This window comes from Betta splendens, chromosome 1 (assembly GCF_900634795.4).
Source record: "Betta splendens chromosome 1, fBetSpl5.4, whole genome shotgun sequence".
Lineage (NCBI taxonomy): Eukaryota > Metazoa > Chordata > Actinopteri > Anabantiformes > Osphronemidae > Betta > Betta splendens.
In genome coordinates this window covers 12,942,774-12,966,130 of record NC_040881.3, presented here as the reverse complement: position 1 = coordinate 12,966,130, position 23,357 = coordinate 12,942,774, and the positions used below count along the sequence as shown (strand labels likewise).

The 23,357-nt window shown below is 44.6% G+C and overlaps 1 protein-coding gene across 2 annotated transcripts in view; it reads left to right on the top strand.

Annotated features, from left to right (window-relative positions):
- LOC114856776 (zeta-sarcoglycan) overlaps positions 1-23,357 on the top strand; it is a 238,715-nt gene that overhangs the window by 93,450 nt on the left and 121,908 nt on the right. The gene's annotated exons all lie outside the window — the stretch shown is intronic.

Here is a 23,357-nt window from a genome sequence, read left to right as displayed (position 1 = left end):
ACTTCCTATTTATTGAAAGAAAGTTTTATAACGTTCTTTGCCAGTTGGTGATTTCAACTTGGTCACAGAGGAAAATAAATTTCAATTCAAAGACTCCACTTTGTGAACAGAATGGAAGTTGTGGGACTTTCGGCGGCTTTGAGAAGCTCTGAAACTTTTCTCTTTGTTTTTACCACATGCTGCTACATAAAGTATGTGCATAGATCTTCTTAATGTTCACAGATGGGATCCATTGTGCAAAGAAGCATATGTCCAAACGCTAACGTTTAAGGCTACCTATTTATAATCACATCTCTTCCTCACTATCTCATCTTTATCCCTGTTTGAGCTGTTGATTGTTGATTTTATGTTTTTTTCTAGAACTCATTGGGAAACTTTTCAAATCTATTTCGACACTGCTTCCATAACTTCCTGTACATGTATGTGATATCCTCACCACTATCACAGTACTACATACTACTGCATACTGTATGCTGATGTGGAGGTGGGGCGAGTGCAGGGCCGTTCGTTGTGGATTGTGGCTGGTAACCTGTACAGTCAGCCATTTTGACTCCACACCTCCAGGAAGTGGGTGCTATTAATCTCCAAAGTGCTTCATGTTAATTTCTGGATAGCAACACAGAGGCTAAGTGGTTCCTAACAGCTCACGCATGAATGCTTTTTAAATGACCACTTCTCAGGGACTGTGAATGAGAGCGAGTGTGAACACTGACACTCCACAGAGAAGACCTGAAAGGCGACTTTTTAATTTTTTCGTATCTTGCTGTTTGTCAGCTGCCTGTGAGCCACATCCTATATTAGACATTCATTACATACTGTGGTTGTGTGCTTACAGTGTGGGTGTCTTAGCTTTATGAGCGAGTAAGAGCCACTTAATAATTTGTAAGAGCTCCTGTAAGCACCCAGAGGGGCTGCGGCTCTGACATTAGCTTAGCTGCAGTTTGGGATTTAAACCAGTGTTAGATCTCTTAAACCCCACTGTTATGGAATGATTATCTGTGATTTAAGCTGCACCTCCTGCTTCTGTCTTGCGGAAACCAGCTCACTGCCCATAAAGGACCACTGTGGCTTGAATGGAACCTTGAGCACAAGTAGTTCCATTGGAATTTAAATACATAAGGTCGAGTTAAACTCTGGGAGGTTTCTATGGCAATTGATTCTTTTGTGTAATCATATAATAATAAAGACCAACTACAATAATTAAATGTAATTAAATATCACCTGATAACTGTGATCATCGTTTTCACCACCCCTCTAAGCCTCAGAAACAGGTTCAATGGCATCCACAGCTCACCCTCGTTTATGGCCAAATGGCACAGGCTGGTGGAATATTAGGCAAGAATAGTAAAGCGCTCTTGTGAGTGCAAGAGAAATGGGGAGGCAGCAGATGTGACAGGAAGTCAGTAAGTGCGGAGATACGGCACAGACAAATGCTCAGTCCTGTGTGTTTTTCTGCTGCCGTTTCACAGTTATTCAAACGTATCTGCATATCTGGGCTCTTTACATGGAAAGACAAATGGTGTGGGGCAGATGTAGACAAAGACCGAGAGCAGGAGAGAGCGAGGGCGCGATAAGAGAGGTCACGGCGGATTTAAAGTGATACAAATGATGATTTTGTCCTTCACAAAACCGCAAGCTTAAAACAAGGTTCACTTCAAAGAACTACATCAAAAAGTTCTCTCTTAACCTTTTCACATAACTTATGCTTGGTGTCTGTAAAGTCTCACCACTTTAAGCACATCCTTTCTCGCTGAGTTGAGACTTCCAGGCTGGCGCCTCACTCACATGCTCATTGATGCACACACCTAATTTCTAAACTTCACATTTACTAAGTACATTCTCCTAAATCATCCAACTTTACCAGAGTTGTGCACAAAGTTACTTTTCATGTTCATGTCTGTTTTTTGATTCTAGAATAAGACCTTGAAAATGAACGTTTTACTATTCTCTTTCTTTATTATTATATCCTACAGCATATAAGTTGGAACTGGGAACTGAACCCTATTTCACCGTATATTCACACACACACACACACACACACACACACACACACACACACACACACACACACACACACACACACACACACACACACACACACACACACACACACACACCATTTGCACTCCTTTATGTATATTCTGTTCTGCTGAGATGAACTTGAATGACTATATGTCTCCTTGTAGCATTGGAACAGGATGAGGTTTGTCCTACCTGTGCATTTCCATGATGTATGGACCCAATCTCCTCTCCCACACAGCAACTTGAGACCCCTATTTATTCCCTCTCTCTCACCCTCTGCCTTTTCATTGTAGCAAAACAATGAGAGATGGCTTGATTACAGTATCTGTCGGCTGTGGTTCAGGGAGAAAATACGCATGAAGCGAGCTCTGAAGGTGGCTCGTTGGCGTTTTGAGTGATTATTGTGCTGCTTGATGTTAAACTGCCGTCTGCCCGTCACATTGTGAGGACGTCTTGAGCGGGTTAAGTGGATCTTGGTGTGTGAAGGCTCTGTCAACTGGCAAACCTTTAAGCAAACACATTCATCCTCACATTTACACACATGATCAAACCGTAGTTGCTAATTAACTCGGCTGCGTGCGTTTGGGACGTGGGAGGACGCTGGAGTACGCGGTTTGAAAGCCATGCAGGCACAGGAGAACATGCAACCTCCACACTGCTAAAGCCGTGACCTCCTGGCTGCGAGGCACGAGTGCTAACCGGCCTCCCACTGTGTGGCCCTCCTTCAAAAACCCGCTCTTGAAGTGTGCTGCAAGCTTGATTCAGTGAGATGCTTACAAACATGTATTTGGATGGATTATGAGCAGAGTAAAGCCGCAAGTAATGATCATTTTGATAATCAATTAATCTCTCCATTATTTTTTCGGGTTAATTGGTTTAAACTTATAAAAATAAATAAATAAATATTATTTGATGTTTTGCTTATAAGAAATCCCTTATCAAGTTTTTTTTTAAACTAAATTTAAATTTTGACTCTTTAAATCCAGTGTTTAAATAATAAAACTTCAATATCCAAGATATAAATAAACAAAGCAAGCACTGAGTTTTGTTCCAACGTGAAGATCTGCAGCAGTTCCAGTCAATTTGACTGTGGGAGAAAACCCACGAAGACACGGGAGAACACGTGAACTCCACAGAGACTCCCGGGCTCCTTCTGGCTGTGAGGCAACGGTAACAACCACTAAAAACCATGTCGTCACATTTTAAACCTGCTGTTACATTTAGTGTCTGCGTCGTTTAGGTTGCGCTGTTCTCTGTACTGGCGCCGTTCTTCACTATGTACTATGTATGCGACAGAACAGATTAAAAACCACGAGTTGAACTTTGTATGACTTGCAGGTTAACGTTGATTTAGTTTAATATTTAATGCTCATATGAAGAAAATAGGGCGCAGCCTTTCTCCTGCTGCCGCTTGGTTTGTTTTCGCCAGGATTTCGCCAGCGGATGCGTCATTTTGCGGTCGCGCCGAGCCGTAAAATGAGCAGCCCGACTAATCGATAGCGCAATTATCGATAACTTTCCGTCATCGATTATTATCGACTCGTCGATTCGTTGCTGCGGCCCTAGAGCAGAGGCACACACACAAAAAGCAGGCATTCCTTTCCTTGTTACCAAATAAATTTAACATGCCGATTCACATTCACAGCTTCCCACTTGTGTGATAATGCTAATGCCCTGGCAATTACTCAGCACTAGGAGATAAGCTGTTAGCATGTATAGTAACAGGTAGTGATTTCCCCAGAGACAAGGCCATGATTTGAAGTTCCTTTGCTCTAGTCACTTAATTTGAGCCTGGAGGGAGCGTGCTTTCAAATTTTCATCTCTTTTGCACTAAACCGTATTAATCATCTGGACATTAATCACAGGCTTGTTGGTTCACTCCTGGGCCACGTGTTGAACTGTCCTTGGACAAAGCCCTTGAACTGCAAGTTGTTCCTAGTGGGACGCTGTGAATGTTGGGGAGGTATTGTAGTACTCATACTACTCATAGTACTGCGTGTGTTTTAATGAGGATGCTGAATTTGATAAATCCTGAAATTGGACCCACTCTGTGTGTGTGTGTGTGTGTGTGTGTGTGTGTGCGTGTGTGTGTGTGTGTGTGTGTGTGTGTGTGTGTGTGTGTGTGTGTGTGTGTGTGTGTGTGTGTGTGTGTACATGTTATTTCATCTCCATGATGAAGCATGGCAGTGCTCTCTCCAGGGACCTGCGTACTGTACGTGTTGATGTCTGCTATTTGAAGCTTGTTAGGCTCTGATTACTGCCTAACGCTGGCATTGTAATGCAGCCTGCTGCAGACCCACTCACAGGCATTCAGATTCATGGGATGTGACACACACGCGTACACATACCGTACAGTAAAGACATGCACATTCATGTATAGCTGCAGACGACCACACCCGTGCACCCTCGTGCACTCCTCTGCATGTGCCTCACGTGAAAGCAGGTATTAAAGCTTATTACAGGTAATGAACCAGTCCATATGTCTCCAGTCAGATTTGAGTTGAGAGGGAGATGGAGGAAGGGGGAAGGTGGCAGGTTTCCACATCACTGCCGCTCAACTGAGTTGGTGCTAATTTTTCTGCCTCATTGTTTCTGTCCTAATTTTTCTATTCTTTACGTGTATGCAGCAGATTCCTGCACTGAACCATGCTGAATGTGATTTTTCCTGCCTGTCGTGGTGTTAAGTTTTCCTCTTAGAAATTTGTGTGAGTTGCTTTGGTCTGTGTGAGTATTCAACCTACGTGAACGTAAAGAGTGCATCTCGATCCTCGACACTAATACTCGACAGCAAACCTTAACTATGCAATCAGAAATTCCAGACTTTACAAGAGATTAATATAAAGATAAGCCTCCAAAAAATTATGCTGCGCCATTAATTATAGATCATTACCTGACCAGACTATAAAATCTGCAATAGATTTTCCCCCAACACACACACACACACACACACACACACACACACACACACACACACACACACACACACACACACACACACACACACACACACACACACACACACACACACACATCAAGATGCTATGTGAGGAACCCTGGGAGCCCTGAACGCCACCAGTGCTTGTTAGGTATAGGTAATTAATCATGCAAATTACAGCCTCCTTTCTGGCCTTAGGGACAGATGGAAGATCCTATGTTTGCATTTAAGTAGGTTCAGCATCACAGTCCTGATGATTACACTATAACTCTGCATATTAATACACAGATTACTTACACATTCATGGGTTTAACTATGAAGTAGAGTTTTTAGAAAAGGCAACAATCTATTACAGTAGTTCCTTTGTTGGCTTTGCAATCAGTGGCAAATTCATTCTCTGTCCCGAATCTTGTACTTACAATAGCTTTATCAAGGCTCAACAAAGAAACATTAACCATTTATCTGTATTTGTTTTTAGTTCATGTTCATACTGTACATAAAGCATTTTGTCAGTGCTGCCAACTGAGCATATTCACTGTCGCTACATTCCATTGCTCTTACTGTCTCAGAATTTGTTTGTGGAGTGAAATGATTATGCTCACTATCTGTTCTCTGTTCTCTACTACTGTAGTATAACTTTACCTTTTAGTGATGAGGCCTTTTTCTTCTGCGTTGGTGGTTCTGATATTTTCCCAGAATCCGTCCCACACTAAAACATTTGGTGGGGGTGCTTATTCACAACAATGAAACTGTGCAGAAAATTGGTGCCCATGATTTAACGAAAGGCTTGAATCCACTGCCACTGAACCTAGTGCGTAATGTAGGTTTTAGCCTCAGGGAACCAAGCTGAGCTCTCACGATCAGGTTTATTCACTGTTAACAAAAACTTAGTTTCGTTCCGCTCTTGATGAAATGGAGACTGATGTGTTGTCAAACATAGTCACTGAACACAAGGAGTCCAAAGCTGAAAACTGAAAGCTGTTTCTAATTAGAGAAGAATATTTTGGTAAAATTATACTGAGCAAACTCATTTAAGTCTGATTCGTGCACACCAATAGCTGATTCAAGTCCCTTCTGGGAATCTCTCCTTCCAGCTTTCGCTTCACCCTCATGTTGTTTTAACTGGAAACTCCCAACAGTCTTCAGTGTTTAGTATGAATAATATGCTAACTTTTAGTAAGGCTCCTGTGCTTCACACACATTTTCATTAGTCTCATAGCAACAGCAGGGGCCAGTGCCAGCGATCTCTCCGAGCATCTGCTTAGCGCTGCTGGCTGAAAAGAGGTTCCTGGTGGGTACGCAGGTTATCAACCACATTCATTCCAAAACATGAGCAAATACGGACAATTTGCTTTTAACGCAGCGTTTTATCAGGGAAGGACGAGCGAAAAAAAAAAAAAGGAAGCTAGGGAGGGAAGGTCGAATGATGTAAGGCCGGGATGATGTGAGCAAACAAACAGGAAGTGAAGAAATGAGGAAGGAAGGGAAGGAGAATATAAAGGACGTGTCTCGAAGCTTGCATCAGCATCCATGAGGATACGTTCCCCTCACTCCCGTTTAAGCTCCAGATGGCCTTGGTCTTTAATCATGCTATGTGTGTCACAGTAATGCGAGCGTGTGCCTGCAGTATTTCCGTTTTTCTGTGTATGTGCGCGTCTAGAGCGTCTGTCTAACTGGGTGCAAAGTCTAATTAAGTGCATGCCTTTGTGTGTCTGGACTTGGTCTAATGCTGTTTTTGTTTCTAGCATAACATAATCTTTTTTTTCGCCACCAGTGGGAGAGTATTCACATGTGACCCCTTATTAAATATGAGGTGTATTTGTCTCTATTTAACCTGTAGAATTAGCAATTTAACAGACCAACTGCCAACCAGCAGCTGATCTGATGATGTTCAAGGCTGTATCGTGTTGTTCAGATTCTCATATCTATTAAGCAGTTTAATGAGCTTTTAATTGTGTCTGGACTGGCCACTGTGAGTCTGGTTGATTGTGACTGCCATGGCCAGAATACCAACGCCACTTAAAGACCTGAACCAATAAGCTACCCATTAGTTTTGAATCAGGTAAATGCTGGTGTAATGCTCCTGAGCGTTGCACAAATGGACCCCTGATGGCCAATTTAAAATAAAAGCCTGCGTCTGACTTTCACTGCTTCTGTAACAGGCTAATAGAGAAGTCACTAACACAGAGGGAGCGAACTGAACCTTACTCAGCAAACATGTACGTGAACCACGGCAGCCCTGCCATGCGGAGAGGTTACAGCTGATCACCGGCACCTCTCGTATGTTATGTGACATTTTATATGAAACCGACAGGAATTATATACACCCACATACACCACAGCTGTTGAGTGTGTAATGAAAGCACCCCCTCCTCACCGCACGCACCTGGCAGCCCGGTGGATGCCAGCATGTTTTAACCCTGGGGCTGTGCTGGCTAGTAGACGGAGCAGAAGGATGGTGAGAGAGAGAGAGGGGAGGGGGGCAATGCAGGTAGAGTGAGAAAAGGAACACGGGGGCCAAGAAACATATGGCAAACTAAAAGGCGTGATGGTACAAAACAAGAAAGAAATATACCGTAAGCGAGAGTGAGTCACGGATACAGGGGCGGACTGGAAACGATGTGATGTAGAGCATGCGGTCGACCCTGGGGTTGGCTGCGTTTGTAGTTAGAGATACAGAAAGGAGGAGACAGCGGCTGGGAAAGACAGATGGAGGGAGAGCGAGTGAGGGAGATGGAGAGAGGCTCGTGATGCATTGCATGGCGCTGAACCTGGATCGGGCAGAGCTGACCCAGTCTGGCACATTTGACCACAGAAAGACAGATGTCCAGGCCACCTGCCAACTACATACATCTGACTGTCTGTGTGTGTGTGTGTGTGTGTGTGTGTGTGTGTGTGTGTGTGTGTGTGTGTGTGTGTGTGTGTGTGTTAGACAGGGTGTGTGTGAGGAGATGTGCAGGCAAGGGTCAATGGTCAAGGTCTTATCGGAAATTATCGAAAAAAAAGATCAGTGCAACACATACAGTACACATTACTCCCATTATTAACAGACAAAACTCTTAGTAGTTACTCATGCCTAAAATGGGTTACCGTTTGCTTTACCCTGTCATCCTAAATATGATCAGGAACGACTAGCTGTCATGTGATGGTGTCCCTTATAGTGCAGAGCAGATGTTACTGTATCTGTGTTGGCGGTGACCAAAAGCGGAGCTAAACAAAGAGTGAACACTTGCCTTAAGTTGTTGCCCCGTGTCTGCTAAACCAACAGGATTCATGATTGAGTGGTTTGATGGCAGTTGACGGTTGGGTTAAGTGAAGATGTCTTAATTGAATCAAAGACAAGAGCCTAATCAGAATAAGAGGTCGTGCTAATATGTCTTGGGTACTTCAGGCGAGGAGTAGCAGGCGTGGAGGCTGACGAGTGGGAAAAGGATGCTTGACATGGTTTTAACAAAATACCAGCAATAGGACCCTGGCTCCTGCATCTGTAGTTCTTCTTTTGTTCCCACAAATACTCATTTGATGGAAGGTCAGAGGTCAGCATCGAGGAACAGGGATGATGCCACCCGCGCTCTGTCCTTCTGTCCACGTGTCCTTTTCGGGCCCTTTTATTCCTCATTGTAACTCTCCCAACCCAATCAGTTTCACTTCTACACAGCTAGTAGTTCTATTCTTCACAGCTGAAGTGTCATCATCATTATCCTTTTCTCTCCACCAATCCAGCCCTCGGTTTCTTTCTGCCCCCCATCTGTCCGTCTCCAATTTTCCATTCGTTCTCAATCTCCTCTTTTCGGCGCTCTTTCTTTGTCTCGTGCCAGGTCCTCATCCCTGGTACCAGCTGCGACCCCTGTAGCCCTGCCTCCGCTCTTCTGTGCTGGGGGGGGCAAAGAAAACAAAGGGACAATTAATTAAATATTTCATTTGATTGCAATACATATTTTTCTATCACTATATTAACACAAATACTATGTATGCCGATGATTAAAGATTTTATACATTAAAGGCATGATGAAGGAGAAGAAGGAGAATTATTGGTTATAATTCTATCATACTATTTTCTGTTGTGGCAATTCTGTTGTGGCAGTGTGTCTCACCTGACAAAAAAAAAACAATAATTGTCAAGCACTGCTTTATTTTTCACACATTGTAACAGAAAAACATCCCAAGATGGCAACGCTCTACTACGTAGTCTGCTGCAACTGTAAATCTGAAATTCCATTTTTGCAGTTTTTAAAGTGTTTTTACCAAAGTAAAACAAGAGAAGAATAGATGTTAAAGAGAAGAATAGAGATGGAGGGAAGGGGGCATTTTCACTAAAAGTCCCAGGAGAGAATGGCAGCCATGATGAAAGAGCAAGGTGTTTACAGAAGAAAAGCATCCAGACACACAAGCCAGAGGCGTCAAAATGTTTGGTAACCAACCAGGCCCTGGATGAAATATGCCGCAGCATTAATGGCACTAGGGTTTGGGTCATTGTCCCGGCCGCGGCACCACTGCTGGAAAAAGCACTGCAAATGCCCCCCGAATTATGAACATACACAAAACGCATTAGGGCTAAATTAGCTCTGATGGCGCATCCATGTCTTCTCTGACCTGACGTGAGGTCAGCGCTTTGATTACAGCCGGCTGTCTCTCGTCCTCCCCCGCGCATGGAGGGAAGTTAGTGTTTTGGGCCAGAGCTGCGATGAAATTGGCCTTTTGATTTTGTTTCCCATGGCCGTGGAAGCAGCGTGGGACCGGACACTTCTGAAGCCTTTCTGCTGCTGGATGAGGATGTGCTGCGATGAGCTGCTGCGTGCGTCGTGCCTTCTATTCCCCTCCCTCGTTTTAGACTCTCGCATCTTTCAAAGTATTTTTTTTTGTTGTACGCTGTAAGAAATGTGCATCTCTTGCAGTGCAGCTGTCCTTCTGCCAGGCTGTCCCCGCCCTGTGGCACCACACTTTGTCCCCAAAGAGCTGTTTTGTCTTCCAGAGAGTCAGAAAGAGAGTTTTTAGTTATTTTATAACAAGTTTTATCTCAATAATTAAAACTTTTATGAGGAGCACAGTCACTTCCTTAATACGAGGGCTATACTCGTGTTATGTCAGGTGTCTTAAAGCCCCAGATATTCTCTGTTGACAGCCATGGTGGGGATTTTGTGCAGTGATATTGACTTGCAGGCTCAGATGTTTATCCAAATTAGTTCAGTCCTCCAGTGGTGTCAGCTGGCAGAGAAAATGCTCATTGAATCCATCTCACTCATCTTAAGCCAGTAATTTGGATCATCGTTCTGCTGAGTCACACACAACACATTATATTGGCTGTTGGGGTCATGCTGCATGTTACAGTATATTGAAATGTCTTTATATGAGTATCAATGATTTTAAAAGAGCCTCTAAGCAGCTACTGTACTTTACATAACAGACGGCTGAAGGATGAGTCAGATGAGCGTTCCTTCCTGTCCGCCCCTTGTCTTGGAAGCTGCAGCCACCAGAGCGAGACTCTTCATGCTGGATTTCAAAGCCCCTGCTAGTTCAGCTGTCAGTCCAGCACGAACAGCGGCGAGTCGGCAAAAGAGACATCGCCATTTGTTTCTATTACTGTAAAAAAACTAAAATTTTAGTTTATTAATTTTGTAGGTCTGAGATTGACATTAAACGGGTCCTTGTTGTTGTCCAGCTTATGTCAGCGTGTAATAAATGTGCCCTGCAGCGACAGAAATCCCTCCCGCTCTCGTGTGATTTCTCCGTGGTTCTGTCGGGGCCTCGGGTGGTTTGCTGTCCCCCTCAGCACTCAATCAGCCGCGCGTGTGTGTGCTGTTGGTCTTTATCTGCTCCCTTTGGGCTTTCTGCTCGGCGCTACAGACGTTGTAGCCGGTGAACAGACATGTTTTAGAGTAATTACACACAGGAGTGAGCGAAAGCGTTTCCACGAAGGCACCATAAAAATAATCTCAAATAACGTGAATAACTGCATAAATTAATATATTGAATGTGATTGATAAAAAACCCAGTTGCAACAAAAAGGACACACTTTGGTTGGAAACCAGCTACAGCTCCGTGTTTAGCTTCGTGTTATTAAGTGTGTGTTTGCCAACTCGCGCTGCGCTTCTAGAGATGAGGACGGATGTGGACTTTGCAGGATCTCCCTGATCTCTGTTTGTTTGTGCGAGGCCTTTTCAGAACTCTGCAATTTGCTGCATTTGAGTTGACGCCGTGTAAACAGTGTCACCGAGGAGCAAGTCCAAGTTTGAATTTAGTCGTTGGAAAAATAAAAGTTTGAACTCTGCCATTACAGATGCACTGTGTCACATCATGGCACATTGGCTTCGATGAGTTCAGGGCTCGGCTCTTTTTTCCGTCTTTCCCGCCGTTATACGTATGTAAACATATTAAGCTGCAAAAGCTTCATAAAATGTCTCCAAAAGCTGTTTTTCTGTCCTAAAAGGAGAAGGGAAGCATCTACCCACCGAGCAAACTGCAGTGTAACCTGTAGCCGACCGCAGAAGTCTTTTGACGAAATCTATTGCTCACGTTGATGACCTCAAATTAGCTCCAAGGCTCAGAATCAGGAGGCGCCTTCTCCGGCGTGCAACGGGGAAAGTTCATGGCTCCGAGAGCCGAGACGTGAAGAGACGGACTGAGTGAGTGCAAGAAGCGGGAGTTCATGAGGGGAGAGACGCGCCGAGCGGAGCCACCGAGGTTTTTAATGCATCCGTCTGTGTTTAGCCTGGCCTGCGCTCGCAGCGTCCTGGTGTTTGTTAGGGAACATTTACCGGCACAAGAACCCGGCATGGTTCTAGTACTTAGAGGTCTTTAAAAATGCAATGTCGCTGCATCCTTAGTCACCCCAAGACCAACTGGCTTCAATTATTAATCTCATCAACATTTTATGAAGCGAGTTAAAAAACACGGCTGAGGATGAGAAGCGTTTTGTATGGCTGCCTCACCCGATTGATTAATTGATGAATTGATGCTTTGGTCATGATGTGTGAGTCACTCTACGGATCCCCCCCCCCACGGCTCCAGGCTCTGGCGTTAATGTGAGTTTCTCTGTGAGCGGTCGACGCTACGCTTGGTGCTTGTTACTTCCAGTAGCTTGTAAGGGCAGACAGCGCTAACCCAGAACCCGGAAAACCCTGGTTTCTGTCAGACACTGGACACTGAAACCCACTGAGATGCTGCACGGATCTCAGTGAAGTGTGGACTCCACCCACCGGTTCCATGTTCACTTGCAACGTGGAAATACTCTGTGAAGCACGAGGGCCGTTTGCTTTCTATTCCACACGATGTCCCGCTACCACAAATCTGAGCTCTGAGACAAGCTCCCTGTCCTTGTAGGCGCTTTCTCTGGGAGGCAAAGGGATTTTTCACCTGCTCTTAAATCATGTCACAGCTGTGGAGGAATCTTCGTTTTTTTCCAAAGATCGGCTTCTCACACCTTCTGTTGAAACTCCCCCCTCCCATTTCTTCTTTCCTGCTGTACAATTTAATGATCAGTAGGTTTTGCTCATTAAATGAGAATATTTTCGGCTTAACTTCAGTGAAATCAGCTTTTCTTTGGTAGTATTGGTTGGTGCTGCTAGTGGCCAAAACATGCTTAAAACTAATTTTACAGCTTTTTGTACTAGACGTGGATGGAGCTTGATAGAGAGAGAGGAAAACAAGGAAAATGACAGAGAAAACACAAGCAGCTAATGAGCGAGAGGCAGGATAGAGGGCAGTAAAGAGCAAACATAACAGATCTGAGGCGCACTTTGTGTTTGTGTGTCTGCGCAAGGGCACCAGATGCACAGATGATGAATGGGCCGCTATCACGGCACAGGCAGTGTAGTGACACTGAAGACCTTAGATCACGTGGGTGACAGACACACACACACACACACACACACACACACACACACACACACACACACACACACACACACACACACACACTCATCTTTCATCCCTCAGTCTTCCTTTTTTCTCTCCTCCAGCTCTTCAGTCCTGTTCTGTTCTCGTCTCGTCTCCTCCTGCGTCGCCTTTTTTCTTCCCTCCTCGTTTCCTTTCCTTTAGTCTTCTGATCTTGTAATCTTGTTTTCATCTGTTTTCTCTGTATTTCTATCTTTCTTACGCATGCCTCTCTCTCTCTCTCTCTTTGCTTTGCTCCACTCTTAATTCCTCAGACTTCTTGCCCACATGTCACATCTTTACTGCAGCACCGCTCTTTGCTTTCTTACCTCATTGGCCTTTTTTTCTCCCTCTGCCTAATTCCTCCCCTGTTTTAAATGCTGCTGCATTAAATGTTGTATCTCTTTCTTCCTTCTCTCTCCCCTCTCAGATGGAGACAAGTTTAATTAAAAGCTCACATTCAAAAATGGATGCTACTTTGTGTTGCATATACACCCTGGATAAATAGTCCACCCACAGCATAAGGAGAGGTGCACCTACTGTACTATAAAGATGACACACAGCACACACTTATGCTGACAGATGCACAAATACACCTTCACATGCTTCTGTGTGTATCTGCATCTGGTCCAGATGTGTCTTCACGCCCGCACAGGATCCACACATTCACACCGTGGGAGAACGAGAGCAAGAATCATGTCATTGGCGGTTTCACTTACTGTATCTCAGCCAAATCCCTACATGGGCACTAAGGGAAGATAGAAACAGGTTGAAAATCTATTAAGATTCAACAGCCGTTCATTGAAATCCACCTTTTCCAGGCTTTTACAGTTTGTGGGGCAGCGTGGGGATTCACACGGTGTGTGTTGTTTGTCTTTATCCCCGCGTGTATGTCTCCATGTATTATGCATGCGTGTGTGGGGCAGAGATGGAGTGTTCTCAATGAATGTATTGGTGTAGTATGAGAAAAAGCGGGTTGTGGAGGGAAGCGTTTCATTTCTGCTGTTTGGGGAGGTCAGAGACGAGGAAGCAGATGGGTGATAAAGAGGCGAAGGAGAGTACAGTGATGCAGGAAGGGTTTCAAAGCCGTCCTGATTTACTCTAACCTTTGCTGCCTTGCTCGTCTTTTTATTCACACTACAGAAGGAAAAGCAAAAGTACAGCAATATGGTTTCTACACCCTAAGTGTGCGTCTGTGCCACTACAGGACTATTTACTGTCTGACTGTTTAGTTTAGCTCTAAACAAAAGGGCTTTTTTCAGCTTTTGACAGTATGAAATAGTAATAGTTGTATATTTACATGTATGTGCTGAGCTGTGTTTAAGGATGGGCCAGAAAGTAAACCATATGATCTGTGGGTTGTTTTTGGTATTTGTTTCACCTCTGCTCTGCAGGGAAACAAATGCATCTTCGGTGTTAGAAAGTTGGTTGTTTGCGAGTAAGTGGCGAAACTACGTTGTCAGCTCAACACGTGGAGCATATTTAGGGGCCACGGTGTCGACAGCACCGACGCCGCTGTTGTCCATCGGCGTGTTGGTGCGAGCTGTTATTGGCTCGAGCGATAAATCACCTCCGCCTCCCTCGTCTGCACGATCCTCATTAGACCTGCCCTTTGACACACCAATCAAACAGCAGACTAATTAATAAATCATATCGCCCCAGCAGCAGCAGGCACAGGTCAGCGCTGAACACCGCTCAGGTGCGTGTTGCTGCAGGGGCTTTTAAAGCAGCGATAGAAGTACATTCCACAAGTGATGCCTGGACAGGAAGTGAATCAGAGCTCAATCAGAATCAGAATCAGAGAACGGTTTATTATCCTAATGGAGCCTGGTGATCTGAAAGTTGTTTCATGGTCATGTTTCTTTCAACTGAGCGAGTGTCTCTCCAAAGATGGCTTTCACAAATATTTTCTGCTCATTATGTCTGCATACAGCGATGAGGGTAGGTTCCCTTGACCTCCCAAGCTGCTCCGAGCACTGAGCCCTGTGTTCAGTTTCCTTTTAGAGCGGTTCTGTTTCATTCTGAGTCCAAGGACGGTTTGCCGGGCCTGTTCAAATTTAGTACAGAGCCTCGTGTGAGCCGTGCTACGATCCATATACTTCACTTAAATCACTGTTAGACTTTACTGACTAAGCCCGTAACGTAGACCCCTGCACGAGACGTGATCAAAAACTAATGTAGGCCTCTGTATTAAAACTAGGTACGGCGATAAGAGTGGTTGTCGATAAGCGGCTGCACCGCTAATCACTGGGTAGCAGATGTGTAAAGCTGTAAAGTGGATTTGCATCTTACATAAATCTGGCTTAGCTGCATCCCCTTTATTCAGTTAATGAGCACTTTATGTTTCTAGCTTAGCTAAATCTGTACTGTAGGCCATGCAGTCAGCTGCAGAGCAAACTCTCTTACTTTGGGTAATATCTCCAGTCTTTTGCTCCTCTTTAACTTTGGCACTGGGAAGTGATGTTAGTGATCTAATTGGGTCATGTGGGAATCTGTATTCTCATCACTTTGTGTTTAAGTTTTACTGCACCGATGCTTCCGGCGGTTACCTGTGTGTTCCATTGGATGGTGTCTGATAAGAGCATGGTTGCATCAGTGTCTCTGTGCACACTTACTTTCTCCTGACCTCTGCTCTTGCTAATTAATTTCCATCCATCTGGCCATAGCCCCGTGTCAGCTTGTAAACTGGCAACTCAGCTCAGATGGCTGTGCTGGTGAGCACACACACACACACACACATGCATATGAGCCACCTATGTAATGCATAGTGCAGCAACTCTGCTTTCAGCAATGTTAAATTTGTGTGTGTGTGTGTGTGTGTGTGTGTGTGATGTCTGTGTCCTTCTCTCCTTACGTACTTTTCGTACATACAGTACTGTCATTTCGCAGTATTCAGAGGAGCACAGAAGAGCTGTAAGTCGGACTGGCTGAGTGCCAGTACAGCAGTAGTGGGTGGGGTGTCCTTGAAGGATGCAGGACAAGAAAAGGAAAAGAAACAAGGGGAGCAGTCGTAAGAGGGACTGACACGCTCTCACCTACAAGCTGTGGCATTTTCACCACTGCAGTAGAAACTAAACACATAGCAAGCACACAGTGTCCAACACAAACAGGCCTTTGTTACATTTGGATTAGGGCCAATATGTGCGCCTGCCCCCAGTTTTCTCAATTTACCTCTTTTCATTTTGCAGTCTAACTTATTTTAAATATTAAATGAAACAGGAAGTGAACGGCAGAGCTGCGTGTTTGGGGGTGGACTGCTGACACACCTTTGTGATTGAGGCTGTGTAAACATGGCATTTTATTTCAATTCATTTCACTTCGATTTGTCTTGGTACGCTGCTCTTATAGAGGGGAAACCTTTCTACTTCCAGCGCGTACGTTACTGCTGTTTGTTTTCAGGATCATTTCGAAGTCCAACTCCTCATTAATCTTTATTTGCGTTGGCAACAGCGCCGGATGAAAAGTCTCAAAATGACCTCTAGATAAATGGTGACAGAGAGAAGGGGTGGTTGAAGTTAGCCTGAATCTTGCACATCTGGATGTTTGCGCTAAAAATGTGACTAGGGTACTTCTTTATATTCACTTTTTCACTTTGTTTATTTGTGGGTATTAAAGAAAGGGAGCTGAAGTCAGACTAGAATGCCGACACTAAGCCGACAAAGGAACTTTGTTATTTGCTTTTTAGAAATTAAACAAATGCCTGGAGTCACATGCCGTCAGTTGGCCGTGTCCTCATCACTAATCCCTGATTTCCCACCGTTTTCCTGCCTCTTTCTCTTTCATCCCCTCTTCGTCAGCCACTCTCTCCCCTGATCCCATTATATTACTGAGCTTGAAGGCTGATATACGAGTGCTCCATAAAGGTACTTGGACATGGGCGACTGCTGGACATACATCACGCACATCGCTCACACATACAATCTTTGGTCAAAGCCTTGAAAGGCAGTTGACATGGCACAACTCAATTAGGTTAGAAGTCAGGAAGAAATGCAAGTAGAGTGAATGATGGCAGCGGAGATAGGAAGGTGGGAAGAAGGGGGAGGACACGAGGAAGTTGAGTAAGTAAAGATCTACAATATGCATGCGATGCTACACAGAAGGAGGAGGACAAGGTTAATTCTTCTACTACATCTTAGGGTATTAAGAGCATGGTTCAACGCCAATGCAATGGCTGTTTCCCACTAAAATATTTTCGTTTTATTGAGTTTATTCACACAAGAAGAATGCATGCGATTGATCTTAATGCGTTTTCGTCAAGAATGCATGTGTGTTGGACTGTCCTTTTTTGAAAGATGACTTTGGGTACTTTACTGTATGTGACTTTATGTGATGGTGACATTGGCGGTGCGGGCGGTGCACATTGGGAACGTTCTTGGGGAGAGAGGACGGGCCCACTACGAACCTATTTATAACCACGTACCATGTAGCACGCCGCCAAACATTTCCATTGCGTTCATCTGCGTTTAGTGTGACTTGATAAAAGACGTGCGAGCGCATAGATTTGTTGTGGGCGTGCGTCTGTTGATGTGGGCTTTCGTGGGAGGTGGGGGGGGGTGATGATGGAGGAGGCGAGCTCACTGAGCGGGGTCATAAAGCCTGTGTGCTGATTCTGTCACCGGGGGGAGATTTAGTAACGCGCGCACACGCAGGCGTGTGACACACTTCCAGCAGGCGTCCATCACGTCTCTCTCACGCTCGCCCTTGGAAAGTGCCTTTGTCTCCTGCGTGTGATTCCTCTTTGTTACCCTTTCGTGCGTGTCACCATGTTACACGCACATCTTTATTTTTGCTTGTTCTCAGAAACAACACAGCAGGCGAGAAAGGCTGTTGTATTTCTCTGTTTTGTTTTCTCCGAGCGCTCCTCCTCTGCCCTGGAACACACCACACACGGGCTCCTCGCTGTAACTTTGATCTGGATCTCACTCGCGCTCCTTCTGCCAGTCATCCTCCTGATGTGTAACTGAAGAACGACGCCGCCACCGCATCACTGGCTTTATTTGCACAGTGGCGACTTCCCCTGCGCGCCGAATGCTTTGCAACAGGCTTTCAGCGGCAGACATGAGCACGCGTGACAGTGGAGATGCCCACGGCCGCGTCTGAAGACTGGTTGCGTAACCTGCTGCGGATAAAAGCACTCGGAAGAAGAAGTCATCAGTTCAGACCCGATGAAACGATCCGTATGATTATTTTCCAAGAAATAATGTGGCAGATGGTCTCGACATTCTCCAAAGCATAATATCTCTTACATGTCGCTATCCTCATAAATCAGTCTGCGTAGCAGGAAGGAATCATCACCTTCTTGTTGTGTAATTTCATGCGGCGTCTCCTAACACGCCGCAACAGGAAACATCATACTCCCTCATCAGCTTTTGTAGTGGGTTTCAAAGGGCCGTCGAAAGCACACTGCCTCGCCAGCAAACTTTCCCTCCATGACACTCGCCGCATTTCTGTTCAGCTGGAGGAAAAAGCTGAGTTTAAGCCTGTTGTTGTTGGGGGTGCTGTTTAACAGTGGCAGCGTTTTGATTGACGTGTACTGACTCAGCGGGAGGCGGCGTGCCAGACAGAAGAAGAAAAAAAGAGAAGGGAGGGAGGCTGAGAAGAAGGAATCAGCTATATTGGTAGAACAGGGATGTAGCTGAAACAGAAGCGCTAACCCCAGTAAATCTATTTGAGGAAGGCATTGAATATCAGAGTTACTTTGAAAATCTCACAAGGACCATCGCACAATCACAGGCCCACTGAAACTTGACTTTATAGAGTCGCACTGTTTGTGTTACTATCTGACGTGCAGTGAATCAACGCAGGCAGCCGCTACTGTATATTTGCAGACATGACGAGGAGTTTAAACAGTGTTTCGTGTACAGAGAACCGTAGGAGCCGTTTCAGCACTGGACAGCTCCCTGACTAGGCCACAGCGGCCTCCCTGCTACTGATGGAGTTCCTAATAAACACGTCGCACAGTAAACATGTGGAAACGAGTCAGAGGAGCCTGATGAAGGCCCTTTAACTGGAATTCATGGCCTCAGCCCGGCCACTACTCAGCTGGTGTACAGTAGCCGCAGCATTTGGCATCATCACTCTCACTCTGTACTTGCAAGCATTACAAAACTGTCATTCCTTAATAATTTATAGGCAGGCGACAGCAGATATTGCAGCACTGATAGGATAAGCTCTGTAGTAGTAGATATCATTATTTTGACAAGCAGGCCGATAAAGTACTGCAGGTCATTTGTTACAGTATATTTAAGACACTGTAAGTCAGTGCTTCCATATATTGCCTTAAAGCGACCTTATTCTTGCTTATTACCTATAAAGTGAATCTATAACACTGCTCCACAGTCCACAGGGCGTGTAGTTTGCTAAACTTATCCTTCTGGTAAGAGTGCACCTGCCAAATGACACTTGTTCTGCTGTGGGGAAGGATTCAGTAAAGGATAGCAGTTCCCAACCATCAATTTTGAACCAATTTTGAGCAGCCACACAGTTTGAGAACGCGTTCATCCTTCACATCTCCACAAAGGAAAATATCGTTTTTAGCAGCAGGTGATTGGATAATGCAGTGAGATGACAGCTGGTCCATAGTGGGGGAAAATCCGATTCTGAACAGGTTGGGGACCAGTGGGGAGAATGAAGCAGCCAATCAAAACTAACTTCAGGTTCTGTTTATTTCCTGTTACTCTCTCTCGTTCTCTCCTCACACTGTCCCCCTCTTTCCTCTGGTCTCCCCCTTTTCCCTTCTCCATTTCTATCATCCACTAATTAGTCTCTTGAGTCCTGCAAAAAATGGCTTCATTGCATGGAGATAAATCTAGGCAGAGACAAATGGGAACAACATCTCCACTCTGGAGCCCCTATAAATAGAGACAGGAGCAGAAAGCAGCTCTTGGAGAACCAAAGCCTGAGCTTCAGCAGGCTCCAGCATCAGATGGAGGAAAACGCCTGAGCTTGTTTGTTTAAGTGGCTTAAATCAAACCGCATTTTATTTGAGAGTTGTGGAGATCGAGGTAGATGGATTGTCGGGCAGTCGAGATTATTGCGACCTAGAATTAAACACGTCTCCCGTCTCCAAACAGCGGCTTTTCAATCAGACTGCTGCAGGTTTTGAACACATGCTAGCTGTCTAAAATAAGCTTATACTGATGTAATCGAGACCTGCTGTGACAGGACAACGAAGCAGTATATTATTTTTTTATCAATAATCAGCACAAACATATAAAGGGCTCGTTCAGTTACCAGCACGGCAGACAGGAATGATTATAGCCTTCAGTGGCTTATAGTGGCCCCAGTGCACCATGGGATGTCTGGTGAAGGTCACAACCCCCCTATACTGACTTCTCCTACTATTATACCTGTACATATATCCATTTCCTGTTTGGATGTCTGTCCTTCTCATCAATGCTGCAACCCCTTCATCCTTTTCATCTGTCAAAGGTTATTTATCTCGACAGTCGGCAGCTGTTGCGCTTAGTTGTACGGTATGTTTGTGTGTGTGAGAGAGAAGAAGAGAGAGGCAGGAAGGGCAAGAATTGTCCTTTTAAGTCTTCTCCTTTTACACAAGACCTGCAGCAGAACGTTGTAAATCTGTTGGAACAGTGAATGCCTCGCTGCGCAGCGGTCCTGTCTGTGGGTATGCATTGTTTATGTTTGCTCATGTTCCTGTGTGTTTGCTGGTGCATGTAGCTGCACTGTGAATTTTGTGATTGCCTCCTTACGCACGAGTGTGTGTGTCTGTGTGCTTGTTGGCTTGTGCGGATTTTGTTCCCATGGTGCCATGTGTGTTTGCTGTGTGTGTGTGTGTGTGTGTGTGTGTGTGTGTGTGTGTTGCTGTGTGTGTGTGTGTGTGTGTGTGTGTGTGTGTGTGTGTGTGTGTGTGTGTGTGTGTGTGTGTGTGTGTGTGTGTGTGTGTGTGTGTGTGTGTGTGTGTGTGTGTGTGTAATCCATGCACTGGCTGAACACCTGAGTGCTTCCATTGACAGAGAGGAATGGCAGACCGTCCACAGCCACAATCCACAACCAACACAGAGCAGCTCACATGCAGACGAACACCGGTTCACATGCAGGGAAATGCCAACTGTTACTCGCACGTGTGGGTGTAGAGCATGAAATCCCTAGATGACGTCACATCTGTCCCTCAATGCTGCACCAGCCTGTATTAGAACTCTCTGTGCAGTAAATGCAACTACAGCATGTTACAGTGTAACACACTGATAACACTGAACTGTCTGTCAAAGTTAAAGGAACAACAGCAAAGGTATAGAAACATGAACCAATGTAACCAGAACATCAGTGTTTGATTCATCTGGGGAAAAAAAAAACACCTAGAGAAATATTCTCCTGGTAAGCAATGATATTAAATGATATTTACTGACCTCTACTCTGTGGTACATCCTGTACCAGGTCAGACCTAGAAGGAAAACACTGGCTAACTAGAAATATATAAATATAAAATATTTTAAGCAAATTAGTCTTTAATAATGATCTCTTAGTGATCAGCGTTTGTGTGTGAGTGTGTAATCTAAATCTAGGCTTTTTAAACAAATGTCAAATTACCTGTTGATCATCTAAAGTGCGCTTATTGCTAACACCTGTATAATAAAGCCCATTAGTAAGAGCAATATGGAGGCAATGACAAGCTGGTGGAAGCAGATGAGAGGAGCGCCAGGCTGTGACGCTGCCTCACAGATGCCTTGTATTGCCCCCAGCTCCTCACTAAGCAACAACACCTTTTTAGCCCCGAGCGCATGCTAATTACATGAGTTCAGTCAAGAAACAGGACTTAAAGCTGTCTGGTTGTCTGCCATTACGTTCCCCTGTCCTGCACATCACGTCTGTCCATTCAGCTGCAGTGAGGAGGCGCGTTCTTCACTTCTACCGCTGCATGTGCTGTTCAGACACATCAACGCGATCATGCTACAGTAGCGCTTCGTTTTAAGTAGTACTGCTTGGGTTGATAATTATGTTTTAAAATTTTGGGAAACCTTTCAAATATGGCATTAAGCATTTCCAAACATTTTGATTTAGCAGTTAATGTGATGCGTTTCTTCCTTAATGCGCTCTCATAATCACGGGACGTGTTGTGGTAAAACAGTCAGTAATTATTACTGAGTGATGTTAAAATTTGGGTCTAATCATAACCATAAACAGAAAACAACATGCCGCTGTTTGTGATTTCGAAGTCTAATGACATCTGGAAAGTCTGGAAAAACTGTTGCATCTGTTGAAAGCAGAGTTACATCACGTAATGGGAACTGTGGTGGCGTGGCTGCATTAGCTGCTCTTATTTCTGTCACGGCATTAAGATGTTAATAAAGCCCGGTCGTGCTGCGCGGTGTCACCAGACTGTGGTTTAGCACAGGATTGATTGATGACTCTGTTGTCAGTTCAATCTAAGAAATGCATTTGAAGAGAGAATGAAATGTCAAATGAGAAACTAAGGCAGAGTTGAGATGGAAGAAGCTAAGAAAAACGGGGGGGTTGGTGGAAAGAAAGGAAATATTAATATTTAGTTATTGTAGGTTGATAAAGGTTTGAGCATTAAACACAAAGAAAGAGTTAGTGACACTATATAACACACACACACACACACACACACACACACACACACACACACACACACACACACACACACACACACACACACAGGATTAGCCTTGTAGATCACACAGCAAACACAACAGCTCCGGAACAAGAACTCAGCTTTTGGCTCCAGATGGTTTTTACTGCGGACATAAAATAGCGCGTGGCCTGTTCCAGCGCTTTGTTCCGCAGCAATACGCTGTTCTGTCTGTTGGCTTTGTGTCGGTACAGACGGAACAGATGCACTCGAAGCACAAAACAGATGAACCAGCTGATAAATTCTTCACCTGGTAAAAAAAACCAAACTTGTTCATCCATTAGCTTGACAGACATTAAGCCTTTTTCTCTTGGCATTACCAGAAGTCTCATTCTGGAGTGGGCCTGTAAATTAGCTGGATTAAATCAAGACTCTAAATAGATTGAAGGAACGCCTGGGCTTTAATCTTTCCTTTAATTGTTAACAAATGCCGCATTTTTGAAACTATTTCTCTTTTTCTGCATGCACTGCTTGAATTCCCGCATTCAGTCAGTGCGACCGCACGTCTCCTTGCTCCTCTGGGCATGTTTTGGTTGATTTCATTTCCTTTGTGTCTGAGGCGCATTTGTGCCTGGATCCGGCGTGATTTTGCTCTTTGTAATCACAGCTCAGTCACCCAGGAAGTCGGTTAATTCAGGTGAAAAAGGGCTCCTGGAGTGTAAAGAAAAGCGCTGGTGGTGTCTGTGACACGCGGCTGCACCGTGGGACTGGTCCTACTGGTGTGGGGCGATATTATCTTTCAGCTGATTACACAAGGATTTTCACATGAGAAGGCAATGTAGCTTTGTCCTGGCTTGCTTTTAAAATAGATACTGTGTAAACTGATCAGTAGATATAAATATGTGGGATCATTTTGAGGCAATTGCCACAATAAAGATGCAAGAAAAAAGTATAAAAAATCAGCATTGGTAAGTT